This window comes from Syngnathus typhle, linkage group LG5, assembly GCF_033458585.1.
Source record: "Syngnathus typhle isolate RoL2023-S1 ecotype Sweden linkage group LG5, RoL_Styp_1.0, whole genome shotgun sequence".
Lineage (NCBI taxonomy): Eukaryota > Metazoa > Chordata > Actinopteri > Syngnathiformes > Syngnathidae > Syngnathus > Syngnathus typhle.
The window spans coordinates 2,815,701-2,829,469 of record NC_083742.1 but is presented as its reverse complement, the minus strand read 5'-3'; the positions used below and the strand labels follow the sequence as shown (position 1 = coordinate 2,829,469).

At 43.2% G+C, this 13,769-nt stretch overlaps 1 protein-coding gene across 2 annotated transcripts in view; it reads right to left on the bottom strand.

Annotated features, from left to right (window-relative positions):
• The window catches only part of oclnb (occludin b), a 78,459-nt gene that overhangs the window by 55,861 nt on the left and 8,829 nt on the right, over positions 1-13,769 (bottom strand). The gene's annotated exons all lie outside the window — the stretch shown is intronic.

Here is a 13,769-nt window from a genome sequence, read left to right as displayed (position 1 = left end):
TAATCCATCCATTTTCATCAGTAAGAGGGTGCTGCCATTTTGCTCTTCACCATCCTCTGTTGTCAACTAAAATTGACATCACATGACCAAACCCAGAAAACAGATATACAGTGACGTTTACAATGCGAATTCGAGGGCACCTTTACATATGTCGATGTCAGGCATGTGGGATATATTATTGCAAAAATAATGAAAGCAGTTTTCCTTTTAAAAATGGAAAAACAGTGTCTATGTCAACAACACCAAGCAACTTTAATGACCCCCTGAGCTCTAAATATCCCTTTTATCAACCAATAAACATCCATATATTCACAGACGACAAATTGTCCAATATTTTTACTCCCATATTAATAACTGAGACAATGCAAATATGTATAGCACCTGCAACATGATACAGCACAATTTGACACCACTGTAAACTATAACCACAAAAATAAACAGTGAAACCGACTGTTGGTTGCCCATTGGTAGAGCAGATTTATCATCACAGGTTCATGCTCAACCGAGGTTAAGTTTTGTATATCATAACTTGATGATTTACGGTACAATAAAAAAACACTGTTTGATTTACCTTGTCTCCTCGATTAATGTCCGGATGTTATTTTATTGAAATCTTTGACCATGGCCTACAGACTTAGATTGACCATGATTTATATTTTATTATACTCGATTTAGCAGTATTGTGAAGAGAAAGTAATTTTTATAAAGGGGCAATTGAAACTGAGGTTATGAAACAACGGAACTAGAGCATGGCCACCCAGTATTTTCATGAAATCAGACATGAAATCACAGTGGACTGTTTGTGGCATGCACTTTTTTTTTACTTTAACCCAGTAGCTTCAAATCCAGCTTGCTCTCCTTCATTCTTTTTATTGTTATTTTAATCATGCTTGTATTACTTTCTAGTAATAAATTGTGCATACTAGTTGATGTTATTGTTAATGTTGGTAAAGTAATGAGCAAAAGTAATGGTATTCTGTGCACAGGGACGCAGCCTGCATTTCAGAGGTAGGGCAGCTAGGGCGTACAAATGGTCAGAAGTAAACCAACTTCTGTGAGAAAATGATCATCCACTCACATTGAACTGCTACTTTCCATAGTGACCCAAAAAACTCAAAAACCGAGCTGCTTGTCTGGTTGAGGTAAAACACTGACATCAATAGTTGGACAATTAAATGACCAAGGCAACAATGAACACAAAAATTCAGTCACCGCCCTCTTTCAAATAAACTAATCTAATCTAATTTAAAACATAATTACTGCCACAAAATGGAAATTAAGCTAGATGTCTAGGAACCCTTTTAAAATAAATAATTGATTGATAATTGAATAAATAACTGATTTCATATCTCAAATGTGATCGTCAATACCTTTTGATTTCTTAAATCCTCCGTGAAAGCAGACATATTGTCTTTGCCTTACCATACTTTCTTAGGTTTTACTCCAGTCATCTGAAAACTCAGTCACATTCCAGTCATACGCTTAGCCCTTGTATTAGGTTGAGATAAAAAAACATTTATTATTTTGCGGGTCATTTTGACCCGTATTGTGTAAATCCACTCAAAACAGTCATAAAATGAAGTTAAACCAATGCCAAAATGCCATTTCTGGAGAAACTGTGTGTGAAGGCAAAGATTTCGAATAACTTCTTGGGAAATGCTGCCGAACAGTGGCGTAGCCAAGCCGGGGCGAGCCGGGGCGGCGCCCCGGTTAGGACTCCCTGCGCCCCGGTTGAAAAAAATCTTTTTCGATTCTTCATTTGCATGCCGTTTTTTTCTTTCGGTCTTGCGCGAATGTGCTTGCGCTATTCTATGTGAGCGATGTTATCCATTCACCGTTTGCCTCCCGGACCCGGATGTTGTTTTAGCGATCAGTGAACGGCGTGGGTGATGTTCGATTTTTTTTCCTGTGGCCGCGCGCCCCTACTGGAAAAATTCCTGGCTACGCCACTGCAGCCGAATGATGTTGAAACGAGTTGAATTACTTGAGAAATGTAGAAAATAGAAGTGTAAAATGAAATTTTGGAGAATTTCTGGTGAATTCCAAAATTTCATATTTGTAATTTTTGGTAAGTGGGAAGTTGTGGAATAGGTAGGAAAATGATGAACAGTTGAAAGTTGGAACGGGTTGAATAATGGAGAAATTAGAGTTGAAAAATTTTGGAGAATTTGGCGTAAATTTCAAAATTGAAAATTTTGAACTTTTGGTAAGTGGAAAGTTGTGGAATAGGTAGGAAAAAGATGAACAGTTGAAAGTTGGAACGGGTTGAATCGTTTAAAAATGTAGAAGTTAGAGCAAATCTTGAATGCCTCATAGAGAATTAATGGGAATTAAAAAAAAAAAGTTGCGTCAACATTTTTGAAATTTGGAACAAAATGAAAACTACAGGTTCAAGAGGTTCACTTTGAAGTTCAAAAGTTAAACGGGTTGAATTGGACAAAAATTGTAAAAGTTAGAGCAAATGTTAAATTTAGGTCACTTCTGGCTTCATTTAGGGCACTTCTTGGTGAAATAAGGTCACTTCTGGTTTATTAAGGGAACTTCCGGTTTAATTTAGAGCACTTCTGGTTAAGATGAGGTCACTTCCGGTTTATGTGGGGTCACTTCCGGTTTATGTGGGGTCACTTCTGGTTTTAAAAGGGCACTTCCGGTTTATTTGGGTCACTTTCAGTTCACTTCCCGTTAAAATTAGGGCACTTCCGGTTCACTTCTTGGTCATATTGGGTCACTTCCTGTTCATTTTGGGGCCCTTCCTGTTTGTTTTGGGCATTTCTGGTTCACTTTGTGTTCATTTTGGGGCACTTCTGGGTCAATCCAAGATGGCCGCCACACTGTTGAAGTGGGGGTGAAGCGGTGAATTTGGTAAGCATAGTGGAAATGGGGGTGAAGGGGCTGAATATGGTAGGCATAAGGTGAACAAAGTGAATAAAGTTGGAATGGGTTGAATCGGTTGAAAAATGTAGAAATTTGAAAGGAAAAACCAAATTTTGGAGAATTAGCGTGAATTTCAAATTTGAAATTTTGGAATTTCTGGTAAAGGGGAAGTTGTGGAATGCAAGCACCCCTCACGTGAATGGTCATTTTTGGTGTGTTTCTCTAAGAACAGCCATCGAAAAAGTGACAAGGACAGGGGTGAGAAAGTCCCTCTTCCACACACACTTGGTTCTGAATGTTTATTCAGAGGCAATCAAAATGAAGTACATCAAAGAGACATGTTTATTTTGGATTTGAACAGCTACTTTGTGTCTGGGTCCACATGACCCTCAACATCATTTTTGTATACAAACTGTGTGCAGACATTTCACAACACATCAAAGTGTCCAGATTTTACATAGCAGTCCATGACCCTCGAGGAGAAAAGGTCACAACATTTCATGGAAAAAAAGAAAAGATAACCTGCACTTTGGTCAACCCAAAAATTGAAATGGGTCAGATTGACCCTTAACATAACACAAGTGTTAAAAAGCGTTTGAAAACTACCAAAACCTCAGCGCAAGAGACTTCAGTAAATAATTCTTATCGACTGTTTTTAGTGTTTATATGATAACAAAGGATATAATATTCAAATTAGCAATGAGACCAATTCAGTCCCACTGGTAATGACTGGATGAATGGATGGATATGCTTCGATCTACCTACATAAAGAAGCTAATATTTAAAATATTAAAATACAGTACTATGAAGAAGAAATCACACAATTTACTGACTGCAAGTATTTCAAAGCACAAATTGTATATATTGCAATCAATCACAGCTTCATAATTCTTAGATTATAAATACCGTATTGGCCCGAATATGAGATGACCCTGATTATAAGACAACACCCTCTTTTTCAAGACTCAAGTTTGAAAAAAAGGCTTTTTGAACACCAAATTAAATTTTTATACAGAAAATGATTACCGTAATTTTCGGACTATAGGTCGCATTAGCCATAAAATGCACAATAACGTGAAAAAAAACATATAAGTCGCTCCGGAGCATAAGTCGCATTTTAGGGGGAAATTTATTCAACAAAATCCAACACCAGGAACAGACATGAACGAGCAACAACAGGCTAAACGATAGGTATGCTAACGTGATATAAACACAAACGAAGAGCTGAGAACGGGCCTGACGTAACATTCAGAGTTATTTAAAAAAACTATTACATAAATAACACGTTTATAAAACCATCTGTGTCACTCCAAATCATTAAATCCATCGATCGTCCTCTGTCAACAATGGGTGCTCGCCGCTGACGGCGCTTTCACTTCAAAATATTTCACAGGCCTATATAACGATATATAAATTACATATCAAATAACTATTATATATCCACCTCCGGCCCTCCCTGTGTGCAGTTTGCATGTTCTCTTCCTCCCACATCCCAAAAACATGCTTGGTAGGCCGACTGAAGACTTCAAATTGTCCCTAGGTGTGAGTGCGAGTGCAAATGGTTGTTTGTCTCTGTGTGCCCTGCGATTGGCTGGTAACCAGTTCAGGGTGTCCCCCGCCTACTGCCCAATGACGGCTGGGATAGGCTCCAGCACTCCCGCGACCCCCGTCGGGACTAAGCGGTTCAGAAAATGATTGGATAGATAACTATTATCATCATCATCGGCGGTCACTCGGAACGAGTATGACGGTCTTCTTTTCAGGGTCGTCTACTTGTGGGTCCGCAGGTGGGCGTAGAGGCCGATCCGGGATCCACATATTTTTGTGCAGTGTGGGCAGGGGAAAGTGGTGGTGGGTTGTGGTCGTGCTGGAGCCAGTTTTTGTCTTTCCTTTCGGAGTTGTCGTTTGGTTTCTGCGACACGGCGGAGTTCCTTTTCGTGATGTGCTGCACCTTCTTGCACCGCTGCCCTCCAACAGTTCCTGTTCAAGGCGATGCGCTCCCAGTCCCGAGATGTTATTTGGAATTTCTTGAGATTGGTCTTGAGGTTGTCCTTAAAACGTTTCTTTTGCCCGCCCGGGGCTCGCGGACCTCTCTCCAGCTGGGAGTATAACATCTGTTTGGGGAGGCGGGTGTCAGCCATGCGGATGAGATGTCCTGTCCATCGGAGTTGGTGCTGCATTATTAAGGTGGTGATGCTCGGTATCCTGGCTTCCTCCAGAACGCTGATGTTTGTGCGTCTGTCCTCCCATTTGATCCGGAGTATTTTCCTCAAGGTTCTCTGGTGGTGTTGTTCAAGAGCTCTTAGGTGCCTGCTGTAGGTTGTCCATGACTCTGCCCCGTGAAGTAAGGTGGGGAGAACCACAGCTTTGTAAACCAGGAGCTTGGTGTCAACCCGGAGGTCTCGGTCTTCGAAGACTCTTTTCCGGAGTCTGGCATACGCTCCACTGGCACAGCTCAGGCGATGGTTGACCTCGGAGTCAATGTCCGCTTTGGAGGAGAGAAAACAGCCGAGGTAGGGGAAATGGTGAACATAATCAAGTGCAGTGTTGTCCACATTTATGATGGGCGGAGTAGATGGCTGGTTGGGTGGGGGTTGATGTAGCACCTGGGTCTTCTTGATGTTCACGGTCAGACCCAGGGCTCTGTATGCCTTAGCAAAGGAGTTCAGGATGCCCTGGAGGTCTTCTGCAGAGTGTGCTGCTATGACATTATCGTCTGCATACTGGAGCTCCACGACCGTGGTGGTTCTGATCTTGGTTTTGGCTTTGAACCTGTTAAGGTTGAAGAGCCTGCCATCAGTCCTGTACCATATTGGGATTCCGTGTGGTAGTTCTTTGTTGATGAGGTGGAGTATGGCGGCAATGAAGACAGAGAACAGGGTGGGTGCAATAATGCATCCCTGTTTGACCCCTGTCTCTACAGTGAAAGGCTCAGTCAAGGAGCTGTTATTGAGCACTGTGGCTGTCATTCCGTCATGTAATAAACGCAGTATTCTGACGTATTTGTCCGGGCAACCATACCTCAGAAGGATGCTCAATGACGGCTGGGATAGGCTCCAGCACTCCCGCGACCCCCGTCGGGACTAAGCGGTTCAGAAAGTGATTGGATAGATAACTATTATATAAGCAATAATATTAAACCATCTGTGCACGGTCATTAAATCCATTGATCAAATTCCTCGTCCTTTGTCAAAAACGCCGCGTGTGCGCCCTGACGTCAGCCTCGTCGTTATTCCACAGATCTACTATAGTAGATCATACATATATTGTAGCGTTAACAAAGTACAAGGAAAGATGTGGGTTTGGTAATTTATTTAACAAAACAAACTTCCAGGCGTGTGGCGGCGTGGACTTCCAGCCACGGAGGTGGAAGAGAGATCCATAGAATAGGACCGGGCGTGCGTAAAAGCCATGACCGGGCCCAATCCACCGTCCCTGGACAGCCACCCGGCCGAGCGCCGGCCCCCCACTTCAATCCACGGAGGTGAAAGAGAGCTCCATAGAGTAGGACCGGCCGGGCGTGCGTAAAAGCCATAATAGTTTTTCAAACCTTCTGTGTCACTCCAAATCCTTAAATCCTTCAAACTGTTCGTCCTCCGTGTTACTTAGAAACAAAGCCGCTAATGATGCCGGTAGTACGTGGAGCCCTTCGTCATCTTCGTCATCCCGTGATCATTCTTTGTCCTTTTTGTAAACAACCGCCGCGCCACGCCGCGTCGCGCTGCTGACGTCACTTGAAATTCGCGCCGGCCCACGACTTCCATCCACGGAGGTGAAAGAGAGCCCCGTAGAGTAGGACCGGGCATGCGTAAAAGCCATGTCCGAGCCCCATCCACCGTCCCTGGACAGCCACCCGGCCGAGCGCCGGCTCCCCACTTCAATCCACGGAGGTGAAAGAGAGCTCCGTAGAGTAGGACCGGGCATGCGTAAAAGCCATAATAGTTTTTCAAACCTTCTGTGTCACTCCAAATCCTTAAATCCTTCAAACTGTTCGTCCTCCGTGTCACTTAAAAACAAAGCCGCTAATGATGCCGGTAGTACGTGGGGCCCTTCGTCATCTTCGTCTTCCCGTGATCATTCTTTGTCCTTTTTGTAAACAATCGCCGCGCCACGCCGCATCGCGCTGCTGACGTCACTTGAAATTCAAATGACAGTAATCCCTTGCTACATCGCGGTTTCACTTTTTTTTTTTTTTTAGGAAAATTTTTGAAAAAATCACATATAAGTCGCTCCTTATTATAAGTCCCCCCCCAAACTATGAAAAAAAACGCAACTTATAGTCCAAAAATTACTGTACATCTGAAACAAATGATGACAACAATATATTCGAGAGAAAAAGTATGTTATTTTGCCTCATTCAAATCATGCAAAAAATGTCTGTCATCTTAATATCTGAACATTTAAATATGTAAACTGAAAAGGGAGCAACATCAATGTCTAAATATTCTATGTTAATTCTATATTAATTTAGACAAACATAGTTGCTCCATCAGAGCACAGAGACGGCACACACAGCTTGGTAACTTTAGCATTACACATAAGGCAGAGCTCATTAACGTCATGACGCATTGATACAAAACATTCAGTAGATAACAAGACATTCTTATGAGGATATGTTTTTCCTTCTTTTCCCCTCCCTTTTCTTCCCTTCCGTAGTTCTGCTTGCGGAGAGTATAAAATCTGATCTGGAGTCTGACCTTGTTGTTCTGCTGAAGTGCACTTGTACTGACGGCCATGAAGCAACCCAAGATCTTGCAAATAAAGAACCAACTACCGTTTTTTTCCGTGTATAGTGCGCCCCCATGTATAGTACGCACCCCTAAAAATGGCATGCGGATGCTGGAAAAAAGCTTGTACCCATGTATAATACGCACCCAATTCTTATGAATTTTAAAAAAAAAAAATGTTTTAATTTTTTTTTTTTTTTTTTTTCCCAAGTCCCAATGATCGTCACACACGCAGGGAGGCAATGGGTCCCATTTTTATAGTCTTTGGTATGGTCTTAACTAGGCTGGATGTAATTTCTTTTGTTGGCGTTGATTTCTCCGACTGCCCGTAAACGCACCACCGCGCTCCGTGCGCGCACGGGACAGCAAACGAGCAGGTGATCGAGCAAGCGTCTGATACGAGAGCATTGCGGTCGCATGGAGCGTGTTTGAAGTGAACAGCAGAGAAGAAAGGAACAAGGCAAAGTGTTGTGAAATAAAATATTACCTGTAATACGGATTTAGGTAGAGAACTGAACTCTCGCTCTTTATATAGCTGACGTGTCTTGCGCATCCGTTCTGCGCATCTGTAATGGCGGCCTCCGTATGATATCCCGTTTGCGTGTGTGCGAGAGTGAGAGAGAGCGAGAGAGAGAGCGCGCGAGAGAACGCTCAACCGTAGCGCGCCGCCGACCGCCCAACTGCACCGCGCTGGTTGATTATTGTGACAGAGCCGTCGCTGAAATTTAGAAGATATTTTTAAAGTCCTGATGTACTTTCTAAAATTTAAGTGGACCTCAGTGCGCACTGCGCAGGGAGCTTAATTTGGTGCGGTCGCGCAACCGCAGCGCACCGGGCGCTCACTGTCGCATTGCTTAAAGAGCGCCTTTGTGTTTTAGGATGAACAGCAGAGACCAAAGGAACAAGGCAGAGTGTTGTGAAATAAAATATTACCTGTAATACGCATTTTGTTATTTGCTGATTGAAACTGCTAATTAAACTGTGAATTGAAACTAATAGGAAGAAAACAACTCTCGCTCTTTATATAGCTGACGTGTCTTGCGCATCCGTTCTGTGCATTTTATTTCACAACACTTTGCCTTTCTTCTCTGCTGTTCACTTCAAACACGCTCCATGCGACCGCAATGCTCTCGTATCAGACGCTTGCTAGATCACCTGCTCGTTTGCTGTCCCGTGCGCGCACGGAGCGCGGTGGTGCGTTTACGGGCAGTCGGAGAAATCAACGCCAACAAAAAAAATTACATCCAGCCTAGTTAAGACCATACCAAAGACTATAAAAATGGGACCCATTGCCTCCCTACGTGTGTGACGATCATTGGGACTTTAAAAAAAAAAAAAAAAAAATTTAAAAAAAAAAAAATTAAAACTTTTTTTGTACCCATGTATAATGCGCACCCCAGATTTTAGGACAATAAATTAGTTAAATTTTGCGCACTATACATGGAAAAAAACGGTATTACTCCACATCTTTTTCTTACTCAACGACGGACATCTTGAACAAAACGCAACAATTGGTGACCCCAACGTGATGTCCAGTTGAGCGGTTTTAAGACTTCCGTGGGGGAGAGCTTCTTCTGCGGTCTGGAGGCCCGGGACCGCACCTTAAGAAGGTAAGAAGGCTTTTTCCTTCATAAACTGTGGCCTCCGTACCATAGAGGAATTGTCTTTCCTGACCCTAAATTTGATACTGTTTCTTTATGGTGTTTTCTTTCGTTTGTTCCCCCAAGGGGGAAACTGGAGTTTTCTTTCTATTGTGTTAAAACTTCAGAGGTGGAATCCGGAGTTTTCCTTCTAATGTGTTAAAACTTCCGAGGGGGAATCCGGAGTTTTATTTCTTTTGTATTAAAACTTCAGAGGGGCAATCCGGAGTTTTATTTCTAATATGTTAAAATTTCAGAGGGGGAATCCAGAGTTTCCTTTTTAATGTGTTGAAACTTCCGAGGGGGAATCCGGAGTTTTCTTTTTAATGTGTTAAAACTTCCAAGGAGGAATCCGGAGTTTTCTTTCTAATGTGTTAAAACTTCCGAGGGGGAATCCGGAGTTTTCTTCATGTTGTGTTAAAACTTCCGAGGAGGAATCCGGAGTTTTCTTTCTATTGCGTTAAAACTTCCGAGAGGGAATCCGGAGTTTTCTTTATATTGTGTTAAAACTTCCGAGGGGTAATCCGGGGTTTTCTTTTATGTTATGTCATTTGTGAGTGTTTTTGTGCTGTTGTGCTCATGTATTGTCTTGTTTGTACTGTGGAGGGCGATAGGGTGTTGGGTCTGTTGCTATAAAGCAGAGCAGACATATTTAGGGCGTTGGCCCTTGAATGTCTGATTGTAATATTGTTGCAGTTTTTTATTCATAATTGTTACATTAGTTGTTTTTATTATTACATATTATTAATAGTATCAATTTGGATTAATTGTGAAAATGGAAGGTGAATTTGATCGAGAGAAGGATTGGTTTGATCTGAAAGCACTCCCATTGGCAGATAAGAGTGTGAGAGATTAACTGATTGCCACTGTTGCAATTCAAGTAGAAAACATTCCGCCAAAAAAGTGCGATGAAAACCGAAAATAAATGACTGATTGGATTAAGAACTTTCAAAGATCTGGACACTTCTCTACTGATGATCACAAAACTGATGTGTGGCATTGTTACAAAAAACTGAAGCTAAATTGGTTGTCAGATTGGAAGAATTGACTGCTGTTATGTGTTTGTGCGTGATGTCTGTGAAATTTTAATGTCAGTCTGTTGTCGTCCTATTATATTTGTGCGCGCAGAGGATCCTCATGAGTGTGTATATGAGTGTGTGGGAGTGAGATGTGTGTTCTCTGGAAGAAATCAGTAATGGAGAATGTTCAGGAGGCTGTTGAGTGATAATAGGGAAATTGAGAAGTGGACAATGGTGTGTTTAAGTTAGAGAAACTAAGATGAGCAAGGTGTGGCAGTAGAGAAAATAAGACGTGTGTGGCAGAAAGTGAGTAGAACGGTGGCTTGATAGGACAAGAATAAGAGACAACAAATGTTGTGTAGAAGACGTGTAAGTGAAAGATGTCGAATGTGAACATGACGAAGGGCGCAACAGCAAAATTGGCCTGCCCTTTGAGAGTGGGAGACTGATGAGTGTGCATGCGCTCCTCCCGGGGCGTGTGGCCTGGTGTCTGCGCGTGGTCGTATGCTGTGCGCGTGCGGGTAGGGGCCGGCATGATCGCTACAGGGGTGGACGTATCGATGTTGCAATGCCGGGCCCTCTCTCGCTTGGGCGGGGCTGTGGCTGCACACGTAGTCGGGATGTGCCCGTTTCGGGGGCCGTGTGTGATGGCGAGGGAGACTAAGACAGGATGATGGTCAGAATGAATGATGACGGGCAAAGAATTCATACACGACATTGACCATTGAAACCGCCGCCCAGAGAGATGAACGTTTAACCGCTTGCCAACAGGTGTGAAAGAAGCATGCTTGGACTAATCATTGCAATACTATGTGTAACTGTGGGCCTAACGAACGCCCACATGATATATATTTTTTTATAATGCGATACAATAATAATTTCCAAAAGACGGTTAGATAGGCTTTTGTAACAGTAATATATGAGAGGAAGGGAGGAATCAGATAAGAGCTACAGCTCCGTCTGGAAGTTCAAGGAATTTTCTGGAGCTAGACAATGAGCTGAGTTGGAGCAAGGGGGGTCTGCTTGTGAATTGCAGCACAAATCCAATTGATCTATCTATCATATTGATATCTGGAAATATTAGGCACTCAAGAAAGACTGTTTTCGTGCTTGGGGGGAGGCAAGCACTGTTTTCCGGAAGAAAACCATCATCCTCAGAGATGAGTACAGCTGTTGAAAGGTGGAGGAGCTCACAAGATGAAAATTGACATTTTGTAAAATTGACTCAATCAAGAGTGTCGGACAGGTTGGCTCTGAGATGACTAAAGCAGAACTTGAGACAGTGAGGTGCTGCGAAAGACGCGTGAAACAAAGTGTCCAACAACCGAACTGGACTCCTTGCTGAAGCGTTACCAAACTTGGTGGGGCTTGGGTCAAAGAGGATGGAAGCTTGTTTGGCACTGAGTTTTACATAACTGAGGAGTTTTGATAAAATGGGAATAATGTGTGGAATAGATTTAGATAATACAAATAGTATACTAAAATGGTAGGAAAAAAGCAGTGGGATCAGATATTTTGGCTTGTCAAACTTAAAACGAGTTGAAATTTAGCCAATGGAATTTTTTAAATTGGTAATAAGACATTTGGACCCAATTGAATTCAGTCAAAAGGTGGCTAGGTTGCTCAATGTACCTAATCAATACAATAGTTAATAGTTAATTACACCTCAGTGGAAATTATGTTGTCAGAGAGTTGTGTCCATTAAAAGGAGAGTTAAAAGTGCCGTAAGAACTTCTGACCTTTAATTATGCATAAAAGCGACAGTTACGTAACAACATGCCAAAGTAAAACATCAGAGCCAGAGGAATTAGTCTGACTATTTTTTTTTTACTTTTTGATGAGAATAATTGATTAGGACAATTTTTTTGGGAGCTATCTGATGCGGCATGCTCCCGCATAACACAGACCCATACTTAGCCTCTCGAGTAGAAATATTTATTCTGAATTTTATTGAAACTTGGATTGATGTATTTACGAAAGATTTAATTGGCGAGACTGTCCAAACAGGTCGAATTATTTTTAGGATTCAAAGTTTGCTTGCTCACTTACATACTAAATTTGCTTGTTGTGGGATGAGAGTTGAGCTGGAAAGGTGAATGAATGGGTGCCCGTGTGTCTGTGAGTGTGTCGGTGTGTGCGTGCGCAATATGATTGGCCGGGATGGTTTGGAGTTGGGGTGTTGTTGTCACGATGGGGGATGGAATTCCTCTCACCTGAAAAGTATAGTACAGATACCTACGATTTCAAAGTCAAAGTCAAAGTCTGCTTTATTGTCAATCTCTTCACATGCCAAGACACACAAAAAAATCGAAATTACGTTTCCACTATCCCACGGTGACAAGACATAGTACACGACCTACGTACATACAAGCAAACAACACAAAGAAAAAACAAGAAAGCACAGACAATGAATAATAAGAGTGATGAATAAATAATAAATAAACAATAACAATAAATAAGAGGAGCAAAACGGAGCAAGTGTGCATACAGCAGACAGTCAGAATATAGCGCAAAAGTACAGGACGCTACGCAGAAGGGGGGGAGAGAGTTCACGATCCTAACAGCCTGGAGTATGAAGCTGTTGGTGAGTCTGGTGGTGCGGGAGCGCAGGCTTCTGTACCTCTTCCCAGAGGGCAGAACATCAAACAAAGAGTGAGCGGGGTGACTCACATCACACACAATCGTGGTCACCTTGCGGGTGAAATGGGAGGTGTAAATGTCCTTCAGGGAGGGGAGTGAAGCACCAATAATCTTACCAGCCATGTTCACTATGTGCTGGAGGGCCTTCATATTGTAGTCAGTGCAGCTACCACCCCAAACAGCAATACAACTGGAGAGGACGCTCTCAATGGTGCCACGGTAAAATGTAGTCATGACGGCCGGAGGAGCACACGCTCGCCTGAGTTTCCGCAGGAAGTACAGGCGCCGCTGGGCCTTCTTCGCCAGTGATGCGGTGTTGGGGGACCAGGAGAGATCCTCACTGATGTGCACCCCCAGGAACCTGGTGCTGCTCACTCTCTCCACCACAGCACCGTCGATGGTCAGCGGCAGGTGTTGGGTGTGACCCTTCCGGAAGTCAACAACAATCTCCTTGGTCTTGTTGACGTTCAGCAGGAGGTTGTTGTCCTTGCACCACGTAGTCAGAAGGTCAACCTCCAACCTGTACTGAGTCTCGTCGCCCTTGGTGATGAGACCCACCAGAGTCGTGTCGTCAGCAAATTTCACTATGCGGTTGGTGCTGTAGCTCGCAGCGCAGTCATGCGTCAGCAGGGTGAAGAGCAGCGGACTGAGCACGCAGCCTTGGGGGGCTCCCGTGCTCAGCGTGATGCTGGCGGAGATCTTGTTGCCAACATGTACCACCTGAGGTCTCTGACTGAGGAAGTCTAGTCGCCAGTTGCAGAGGTAGGTACTGAGGCCCAGCTTGGCGAGTTTGCAGATGAGTCGTTGTGGCACAATGGTGTTGAAGGCAGAACTGAAGTCCACAAACAGCAATCTCACATACGAGACCA